Below are 9,300 nucleotides of genomic sequence, written 5' to 3' on the forward strand. Positions count from 1 at the left end.
TCCTTTTTAACAGTTTTATTTTTTGCATTATAGGAGTAAGATGTGCTTGTCACTTAAAAGTTTTCAAATTGTTCAGAGGTATATTAAGTAAAAAGTTTAAAGTTTCATCCTCTAGTTTCAATAGTAGGTGCAACTTTTTTTTTTTTTTTAATATATCTTTATTGATTTCAGACAGAGGAAGGGAGAGAGAGAGAGAGATAGAAACATCAATGATGAGAGAGGCATTGATCTGCTGCAGCCAGCAACCCAGGCATGTGCCCTGACCGGGAATCGAACCCTGATCGCCTGGATCCTAGGTCGATGCTCAACCGCTGAGCCACGCCCAGCTGGGCAAATGCAATTTTTTTAAATCTTCAAAAATAAGTTTAATAAAAGGTCTGTTTTTCAACTAATTGTGTAGTTCATGTAGAAGAATATATATGTATGTATGGGTACACACACACATATATATGCATTTACACAACATGGGCTTTAACTGTGTGGGTCCACTCACATGTATATATTTTCTTCATTTTGCAATTAGTTTACTTTCAACATTATTTTATATTGGTTTAAACTATAAGTAAATTATTCAGCTGGCATATTAATTTCCAAGGGCTGCCATAACAAATTACTGCAATGTTGTTGGCTTAAAACAACAGCAATTTATTCTCTCACAGTTGTGAAGGCCACAGTCCAGGATGAAGGTGTCTGTAGGGCCATGCTCCCTCTGTTTGCTCTGAGGCAGAATCAGTCCACGCTGCTCTCCTAGCTTCTGGCTGTTCCTGGCAACCCTTGGCATTCCTTATTTTGGGGCTTCATAATTCAAATCTCTATGTCTGTCTTCACATGGCTCTCTTTCTGTGTCTTCTCCTTTTGTCTCTAATAAGGATGTTTGTCATTGGATTTAAGGCCCACCCTAATCCAGGATGATCTCAGCTCGAGACCCTTATCTTAGTTACATCTGCAAAGACAAGTATCCCAAATAAGGTCACATCTGAAGTTCCAAGTGGTTATATCTTTTGGAGGCCCAGAATTTAAACCATTAAATAGCTGGTAACATTGATTATTGACCCTGTATTTTCATTAACATTCTATATCTAAAATAAAAATGCCAACCAAAAAAATTATAAAGAATAATGTGCCTCTTGCCTCATTGCATCAGAGAGAGCAAGATGGGTCACCAGCGGCTCTACTGGTACTATCCGAGAAAATCTGGCCAGGGTTCTCGCTCTGGCAGCATCTGCCCAAACCCACACGGTCTGATCTGGAAATAAAGCCTCAAAATGTGCCACCAGTGTTTCCCTCAGTACACAAAAGATATAGGTTTCATTGAGTTGGACTAAGTGAACTCCTGTGAATGGGTTATTCAAGAAATCTACCTTACCACAGAATGTTAATCCTTTGTACATAAAATAAAAAGAACTTCATATATATATATGTATATATATATATATATGAATAATGTAACAATATCTCCTTTTAAAAAATATACAATCTTTGGAAGAAATTGATATTAAAGCACTGCCTATGGGGTTTTCCAGTGATCATATGCTGCTTGATTATGGAAATGCATATATGAAATTTTAAATACCTTATTCCTATTATTGATTGATGCAGACACCATGACTTTGTGAACAGATAATTTTTTAGAAAGGTACAAACTTCTATCCAGAGCCTTTGATGTCCCAGGCACTGGGAGATGCCGGAATGATAACAGTACTGTCTAGTCTCTTCCTGCTGCCAGTTTGCAAAAAAGAGAAAGGTGAGAAGGAAGATAATGAAATAGTAACTTGGTGACAAGTACAAACTTAGAACCATCAATGGAAGGGCATATTAAATATCAAAATATAAGATTCCTATAGATGTTAGAAAAATTACTTATACTCTACTGTGTTTTCTTCCTTTTTTATCCCAATATTGACAGCTTACCAGAATCCTTTCTGAACCACAGAGTTCAGTTACCAAATTTCTCAGCCTTTTTGACCCAGTATATGTATCACTGAAATAAAAGTTTCACAAAATAATATCTACTCTTAGAACCATGATGCCTTCTATTTTCTGTGCCATTGTATTTCATTAGTGATCTAAATTTAAAACTCACTGATGGATAAGCTCAGCTTATTAAATGGCATTACCCACTCCTCACCAGATCCACCCAACACCCATATATTAACAAGATTTCATAACAAGTTAGCATTCTTGCCTTTTGCACAGTAAATATTTAGACAGTCTCATTCATATGACTTTGGTAGGATCAATATTTCTGAGGATTTAAAGACAGTCCAATAATTGGAAAAAACCACACTAGATTATTTTACATTAGCTTGTACATTGTTAGAACACATTTTTATCTTGAGCATGTTAAAGCCTTTACAACATTAATAAATGATACTTTGTATCTGTCCTCTTTCCTCCAGACCAATATCGCTTCAGCTTGCTCACAGCCCTGGGTTGCTATGGCGCTGTTACCTCTGCATGATCTTGTAATTCTTGAGCTCTCCTCTGGTTTGGTCACTCAGCTTCTGTGGCTCTATTTTACTTTCTCAGCAGAGACCTTCTGGTTGGTTCCTTTGGGTCAGCTGCTCATGTCTGGTCCAGTCTGCAGGCTCACGCAGGATACTTGGCTGTCTTTCCACAGGTCTCTGAGGGGGTAAGTAGCAGTCAGGGGCCCTGCAGAAGTAGATGACACACTCAAATTGGAAAACTTGAAGAAGATTTTAATAAAAAGATGTTATATTAAACTCTGGGCAGGGCATAAGAAAACCACAAGAAACCACAGGGAGAGTAGTACAGTGTCTTTCTTTGGGTTGGTAATCACGGGGCACCATGATGGCTTCTAGGCCCAAAGGGACAGCGGGAGGGAACAGTTAGCAGGACTTGGGGATAGAGAGCTGGGTGGAGAGGCCTGCTCCACAGCAGCTGTGAACTTTGGTTGTGGAAAATAGCCAGTCCACTGTGACCCGAAAGAAGGGAACCAAGGAAACAAATACCCCAACCTCACTCTTTCCTTCCTCCAATTTCCTGCTGGTTCTCTCCGCCCCATTGGCCCAACACTCCTGGAAGCCAGAGGGTAAGGGGAGAATAGTCCTGGGCGCAGAGAACGGACAGAATGGGGATCTAAAGAGGCAAATACAAAGTACCTTGAAGCATAGGAGGTGTGGACAATGATTGGCAGGAAAGCTTTCTAGAGGTGCTGGTATCTTTGGTTTCACATACTGCTGCTGGACACTTAGGGCCACCTTACATGCCAGGTTCTAAATGAGTTATCTGTTTTAACTCATTGGATACTCAAATAGCCCTCCCAGGAAGATATTACTGTCATCCTCATGTTTCAAGAGGGTGGGGCATGGGGGTACTTTTTATTGAAGTTTAACATTCATACAGAAAAGTTACACATAGTGACAGCTCAATGATTTTCACAAATGCAATCACTGAAGCCACCAATGCCAAGATCAAGAAAAGAACATTATCAGCGCCCCCAGGAGCCCCTTTCTAGCCTCTACCGCCTCCAGTGGTAAACAGTCTCCTGGTTTTCAGCACCACAGATGATTTCTGCCTATTGTTGAACTTTATGTATGGACATCGTACAGCACTAAAACTTTTGTGTGAAATCTTTGCTCAACATTGTTTGCAACAATATCCTTATTTTTTAAATTATGGTAAGTATACAGAACTTGAAATTTACCATTTTAACCATTTTTTATTGAGATATAATTGACAAAAATTGCATACATTTAAGGTATATAATGTATTCATTGTGAAATAATCACCACAATCAAACTAATTAACATATCCAGACCTCACATAGTTACCATTTCATCTGAACTATTTTTAGTGGCATTAAATGCATTCACAATGTTGTGCAAAAATCACCACTATCCATATCCACAACTTTTTCATCATCCCAAACTGAAACTTTACCCATCAAATAATAACTCCCATTCCCTCCTTCCCCCAGCTCTTAGTAAGCTTTATTCTACTTTCTCTCTCTATGAATTTGCCTATTCTCAGTGCCTACCATTAATGGAATCATACAATATCGGTCATTTGGTATCTGTTTTTTTTCCACTTAGTGTAACATTTTCCAGGTTCAAATGGTCATTCATTTTACAAGTGAAGAAACAGAGGTACAGAATCATTAAAGGATGCAAGTGGTGAACCCAGGATATGAACCCAGGCTGTCTGGCTCCAGAGCCTGAGCACTTAAGTGCTTCATTAGGCTGTTCATGGGGCTTATCTTTACAAAGTCCATGGAAGCTGTTTAAATCATGGGCCAGCTGGATGGCTCTGACGACTTCTCAGGGTCTACCCACCCAGAGTCAGATGACTTGAAATCCAGTTTCTCTCCCGTGTTACAAAAGGAAGAGTTTCCCTTTGTTTCTTGTGTCTGGGTAGTGGATTGAATTATTGGTTCAACTCTTTTCTCCCTGTAGTATTATACATTCAACCCTTGTCCTAGCCTCACCATAGGAGCAGTAACTTCTCTGCTCCTTGACTTTGGGCTTTTCCATGGGGATTTTTTTGGGCAACGGAATGTAGACAGAGGCTTGAAATGTGCTGTGCAGTTGGACTTTGCTTGTGCTCTGTATCACTAAGAGGAGTACAAGCTCCCGGGTAGCCCCATGCCTTCATGCTGGGGTTAGGCTAAGGGAAGATTTATCTTGATTCTAAAAAGGGACGCAGGCCAGGGATATTCCTCTTCTACCTCTCAGGGTTATCATCTGCATGTTGGCTGGATCTGGGACAGCTATCTTGGGACCATTGCGGGAGCCTGCCTTAAGGACCAGTCATTGTCCAGAAGATGTTAGAGAGGCAAGATAGGAGAAATATCTGTTCTGATAATATCACTGAGCTACTGAATTCACCAACCCTGGAACCACCTGTCTGCATGCTTCTTGCTGTAGGAGATATAAACATTCCCATTTTTAAGATCACTTTGTTTGGGTTTTCTATTTCTAGTAGTTGCTAGCATCCGAACAGATCACTCAAGAATCATGTATTATAATTACTGTATTTACAGATAAATACAGTAAAATAACTTACATGTAAATTACATGTAAAATAATTAATGCCTTTTAGTTTCTAGAGATGGCTGTGGTTATAAAAAGTCACAAGTAAAATAATTGAATAATTATGCCCACCTTACAGGAGAAGGTTGATAATGCTGGAAAAGGTGCTTTGAGGGTTGTATCAAGTACTTCTTTTGGCCTGAGCCAATCATTTTGGTTCATCATTAAATTCTGTCATGTGTAGCCCGGCTGATGTGCTCAGTGGTTGAGTGTGGTTGAGCATCAACCCAGGAACCAGAAGGTCATGGTTCAATTCCCGGTCAGTGCACATGCCCGGTTTGCGGGCTCGATCCTCAGTAGGGGGCATGCAGGAGGCAGCCGATCAATGATTATCTCATTATTGATGTTTCTATCTCTCTCCCCCTCTTTCTTCTTCTCTCTGAAATCAATAAAAACATATATATATTTTTTAAAAAATCTTTCATGTGTTATTATAAGTCCAGTTTCCTTAAAGGAAGGAAACAGGTGTTAGGGTCTAGAAGTTGTATATTATATATTATATTGGCCTTGGGCTTACAAGTGAGGCTAATTCATGATCTGTGTTCATGTACAGCTCTCACCCCTCTTGCACCACCAGGGAAGAGGTAACGCTGCCCAGTTGCGGGAACAGTGTATTTAGAGTTCATCAGCTCTGAGTTCAAGCCTTGGCTAGCTGTGGTGACCTTGTGCAAGTCACTTAATGCCTGTAAGCCTCAGTCTCCTCACCTGAAAAATAGGGATAATGATATGAACTTCAGGTTTGAGGGGTGAAGTATAGAGTATCTGGCCCATAATATGTGCTCTGTCATAATCATTCTCTCCCCTCCATTTCCCAGGGCAAAATATATCTTTGATTATAAAGGAGACTAGGCTAAAAATCATGAGTAGCTAGACTAGAAAAAGCCCATGTCTTACTGATAAAGTCAGTAACAATCATTTTTGTAAATAGGAGCAAGGCAGAACTGTCCTCCTAGAAAGTACTATGTGTTCTCAGGAAGAAAGATGGAACAGTAACAGAAGGAGGTATTATAGGTACCCTCACCTGTGTTCCCCAAACCATGTATTTATTTATTTATTCTTTATTTTTAAATTTTATTTTTGTTTAAATATTACAGATGTCCCTTTTTCTCCCCAATGACCCGTTCCACCCCGTCCCATCCCCTCCCCAGTCCCTCTCCCCACCATTGTCTGTGTCTTTGGGTTGTGCATATATGCATATAAATTTTTTGGTTACTCTCTCCCCCTCCACTCACCTGCCCTCCTCCATCCCTCTTTTCAATGTAAAAAATATGACAAGCTAGCTAGATACCTTTGAATATGGTGAGTTATTTTTATATTCTTCTGCATGCAAACTCAAGGTGTACTCTTCTTTTCCTTATAACTATTCTAAATGTCTTTTTTTTCCAGAAGAGGCAGATGTACACACATACACACACACACAGTTATTTTAATGGTGAGAGTTCAAAGCTATCTGGAGGAATCCAAGCTCCACGGACAAAACAGAAATTTCCTACCCTTATGGAATTCCTGACACTGACTTGTGCTGGCTTCTTTGTATCTTTCTTTCATCGCCCACAGTGCCTGAAAAGCAGGAATTGTCTTTGGGCTGCATGAGCTAATGCTGTGGCCCAACAGGTTGGGCAGCTCCTGATGTCAAGTGCACACTTCAATAGCTGGAATGGGGCCCTCTGGGTGAAGAATGGACTTGAGGTAGAATCATCAACTCACAGGCTGTTTTACAGAGAGTACAATTAAACATAAAGAGGTAACAATGACTACTTAGTCTCTAGCAAACTGATGCCACCGAAAGGCAAGATCATTGTCAAGACTGTGTGACATCACTCATCACATATTTTTTATGTCTCAGGTACCATTCTAGGCAATGTGGATACAGCAGTGAGCAAAATTCTAACTTCCAGGAACTTACATTCTTTTTTTTCTTCTTTTTTAAAAATATATCTTTATTGATTTCAGAGAGAGGAATGGAGAGGGAGAGAGAGAGATAGAAACATCAATGATGAGAGTGTCATTGATCAAGCCCACAACTGAGAATCGAACCCGATCGCCTGGATCCTAGGTCGATGCTCAACCGCTGAGCCAGGCAGGAACTTACATTCTAAGAGAGACAGGTGATAAAGGAAATGAGAAACAGATATAGTGTAAGGGCTTTGGAAGACAAAGCAGGACAGGGTAATAGAAGTATGTATGGGGAGTTTTGTCACCTTAATAGGAGTAGTTGAGAAAGACTCGCTGTGAGGTACGGTTTGAGAAAAGACTTGGGGTGATATCTAGGGGACAAGAATTCCAAGTGGAAGGAATGGCCAGTGCAATGGCCTTGAAGTGGGGACCTGCCTGGAATGCTCAAGAGAGAGCAAAGAGGCCTGAGAGGCTAAAAAAGTGAGCAAACTCTGTCATTAGATGGTATCAGGGAGAGAATGTGTGTGGTCCAGATGGATGGTCATTCTAACTCTGTAGGACTTGAGATTTTACTCCAAGTAGAATGGGAAGCTGTTAGTCAATTTTAACCAGTGGAGTGACATGGTTTAACTCACCTGTTAAAAAGATCCTCTGGGATCTTTTTTTCTGGTGAAAAGAGATTGTAAAGGGCCAAGGTAGAAGCAAGAAAGACCATTGCATTATCCAAGTGAGACATGAGGATGGCCTGGACCAGGCTGGTGGCAGTAAAAGTGGGGAGAAGTAGAGATATTCTGTATTACATTTTGAAAATAGAGCCAGCAGAATTCTCAACAGATCAGGTACAGGGTGAGGAGCAATAGAAGAGGCAAATATGGCTCCAAGGCTTTTGTCTTAAGTCACTGGAAGGATGAAGCTACTGTTAACAGGAATGGGGAAGACTGCATGGAACAGGAGTTTGGGAGAAATTTCAGAAGCTCAGTTTGGGGTGAGTTTGAGATTTCTTTAGACTTCCAAGTGGAGTTATTGGGTGAACAGCTGCTTATATGGGTCTGGAGTTCAAAGGTCCCAAACATAAAGCCCACAGCTCAGTGCCCAGAGCAGAGTGGATGCTCAGTAAGTGACAGTTCCCTTCCCTCTCTATACCCCTGGCTTCAGATTTGACTCCTAAATACTGCACAGAAGAGAAGACCCCCAAGTTAGTACTAATTGTAACTCATGTGGCTTCTCCTTACCTGAGAGAGCCTGGAGTTGCTTTATTTAAAAATATATATATATATATTGATTCCATGAACAAGTTTGTTTTTTCAACCTCATCTTTATAAAGAGGGTGACATAATTATGGACCCAATTCCTTTTCCTGTCTTCCAAAGGAGTAGTCAGTAAAAAAAATTCAACTCCCTCCCTCAGTACTCACACACGGAGCCTTCTCTCTAGCCCTTAAACATACACCTTGTGCCAGGGGAGTGATTTCCTCCCTGGAAATCCTCAAAACAGCTATCCTTCATGTTCTGCTTTCTGCCTCTTCTCAATCAATAGTTTTGGTTTTGTCTCTTCTGCTTTGGAATCATCTTCCTCTTGGCCCTCTTTTCTCTAATGACCCCCCCTTCCCACTCTTCCTCAGCCTCAGATCTAAGTCATCCGTTGGAGTCCCTATTTCCACTCTTCTTTGGATATTGAGTCCTGGTTTCCTTGGACAAGGTGGTAAGGAACTGGTTTATTAAATTCTTCTGGAATTAGCTCCTGAAGGCACAGCTGCTGGAGGAGTCTCAAAAGTCCACTGGACTTTGGGCATCTGCGTGACAAAGGTGGTGTAAGAGGCTTACACGCGACCCCACCCTGCAGGTCCTTTCGGTGTGCCAGGAACCTAGAGGAGGACCTCAGTCAGCTCGGAGAAAGCATTTCGCCAGCATTTACTTTGGCATGGAAAGTTTTATCAGGAGGCCAGCTCCTCTGGAGTTTCAGGCTGTGGAGATGGCCCTTGGGGAAATATACCTACTGGAGGAGGCACTAAGGGGGGACGCCTAGAGGCGGCAAAGCTTTTTTACCTCTGACTTCTCCTGTCTGTGCAAACAGGGGGGTCTTGCACAGGGCCAAGGACCCTGTGGCTTTTCTCTCCATTGTCATGCTTGGTGCCATCTCAGGAAAGTCCTCGTTTCCCACGGTCAGCTCTCACAGGAGACACACGGTGTTTCCTGAGCGGCTCCCTGGCTCTCCCTGGCAGGTGTGTCCCGTGGCAGGAAGAACAGCTGGAGCGTGGCTGAGCCTTGTCCAGAGGGCTTCCCGGCTCCGTCCTGCCTTCCGTCCCAGCTGACCCTGGCTCCCTGCTTGTGAGCCTCTGCAAAGCTGGGCACCG

At 41.7% G+C, this 9,300-nt stretch overlaps 1 pseudogene; it reads left to right on the forward strand.

The window, feature by feature from the left end:
* Positions 1 to 1,118: 1,118 nt before the first annotated feature.
* Positions 1,119 to 1,325, forward strand: LOC107538892 (small ribosomal subunit protein uS14 pseudogene; annotated as a pseudogene).
* Positions 1,326 to 9,300: the final 7,975 nt, after the last annotated feature.

This window comes from Miniopterus natalensis, chromosome 2, assembly GCF_054644295.1.
Source record: "Miniopterus natalensis isolate mMinNat1 chromosome 2, mMinNat1.hap1, whole genome shotgun sequence".
In the NCBI taxonomy this organism is placed as follows: Eukaryota; Metazoa; Chordata; class Mammalia; order Chiroptera; family Miniopteridae; genus Miniopterus; species Miniopterus natalensis.